Here is a 2095-nt window from a genome sequence, read left to right as displayed (position 1 = left end):
CCTCGGACTAAGGTGCTCCATGGCAGTCGTGGTTGGCCGCGTGTACAAGTCGGGCAAGGAGGGGTTTCGTGGCTTGCGGTGGTTGAATTGCGTGACAGAAAAGGAAGCCAAGATAATGACACTTTTGCCTGCCAGCGCAACCACTCGTTCTGACCAGTTATTCACAAATGTGACGTGTTTCTTCAACAATCCAGAGCAAACAGAAACGTAAAGTGGGAATCTATGTGCGTTTGTTGGTGTTCGTTCAGTCGGACTGCCAGACTTCAGACAGGCGTGATGCCTGCGCCTTGCGAGCCAGACCTGCCATCGTGAAGGCTTCAGCCCCTCTCCATCGCCATCGCTGCAGTAAGGTTGGTGGAAGAACAGGGCAGAGCGGGCTCTGAAGATAGCTACCTCACCTTTACGGTGGGTGCCGGACGACTCCACTTGAGGCGCATGCTTGGCGATCATCCTGTTCAAGGTGAGGGATGTGGTTACAGTGGCCCTGGAGCTGTACCCGCCCTCGTCGCTGGTGCTAGTTCTGAGGCGGATGAATCGCGCCAAAACTTGATGATCGATGGACTGGAAGCCCATTCAACTCATGCTGTATGATCCCACGAACTCTGCATTGCTGACTACCCACCCCAGGGATGGAACCGCCTCAAGACCGCGTCACGGGTCAGGCCAGCTGGCGATATGCGTGTACATAAGCTGAATATATTGGGCTCGCCTCGTTCCATTCGCTTCAGGGCCAGTCCTGCAGGAGGGCCAATTGACGAGGCACGCAAGGCGCACACAGTCCCTCACCCCTGGGACGTGCCTCGTTGATTGATGCTTGCACACGGATGTGTAGAGCAACAAACAGCAAAGAAGCCAAAGTAAGCCGGCGCTGCCGTCGGCTCAGCAGCCGGACGGGCGTTTCTGGTGGTGGCGCCGATACCACAGGTATCAGCCTTTGCCAACAACTGGTCTGTTGGCCCGTATGGCACACAGCTGGTTGCTCATTTCGTCCCTATTCGACGTGGAAGCTCTGAAAGGGACCATTGGCATATCTCGGCTCTCCAAGGGTACCTGATCATTATTCAGGTAGGCTCAGTCGCCTCAGATGCGCAGTCGACTCAGCCCAATTGATGAGATGATCAGGTCAACCCTGCACCGACATGTAGCACTTTGGAGGGCTGGAGTACGATTTGGAGGAGCGTCTGTCTCATTCGATTGATGCGCCAACAGCATGCGGGCGCGGATCCGCGCTCCGCGGGTACACAGATGGATAAAATCCAGGAAAAAGGAGAAGCCGAATGGCGGCAAAGTACATATGTCACGCTCGCGATTCGTCTGTGTACATGTACTTGTACCCGTGCCTGAAGTGATTGCCTCTGCTCGCCTTGTTTTCCTCCTTTTTTTTAGACCTCATTTTTGTTCTTGCAGCTTGGGGGACCGATCTCCATACTTCTGTCACAATGATGCGCTGTTTTCGGCTTGTCCTCCTGTTTATGAGCACAGCCATCACATCTCACCAACAGACATAAACCAGCACAAAAGAAAGGGCCAACCAGACTAAATGCTCCTGTTCGGCATCGCATCGGGGTTTTGTCTTTTCATGACTCTTTATCTGCGAAGTCTAGCCAGGACCGTAGGGCAGGTACAGTACCTGAGCCCACCGCCAAGCTGCTGTACCTGATGTGCACCCCCTCCCCACTCCGCGACAGAGACCCCCCCTTCCACCCCACCCTTCGCACCTGCCACTACCCACCCCTGTCTGCTTCAGTTCGGGCATTGCTCCTCCCTTGTCCCTCACTGTATGTCACTCGCCGGGAACGAGCGACCCTGAACTTTTGATTGATGCCCTTACGCTAGGCTCGACACCTTTCTCCACCACGTCAGTGGCAGGAGGGGGGGTGAGGGTGTGGGCTTTGGAACTATGAAGCCGACAATCTTGTCACGGTACAGAACAGCGGTATTCCCGCCTGGCCTCCCCTGCCTGGCTCCTGCTCTGACGCTTGCCCTGGGCCGGACGAACTCCCAAGATCCAGAGCATTAAATACACCACGCCCTCCTTCTGCTGCCCACCCAGCGGGCGTTGGTTTCCCTCTCTTACCTAACGATCCCCTACCAT

Source organism: Verticillium alfalfae, genomic scaffold (genome assembly GCF_000150825.1).
Source record: "Verticillium alfalfae VaMs.102 supercont1.11 genomic scaffold, whole genome shotgun sequence".
NCBI lineage: Eukaryota > Fungi > Ascomycota > Sordariomycetes > Glomerellales > Plectosphaerellaceae > Verticillium > Verticillium alfalfae.
This window is presented reverse-complemented; position numbering follows the sequence as displayed.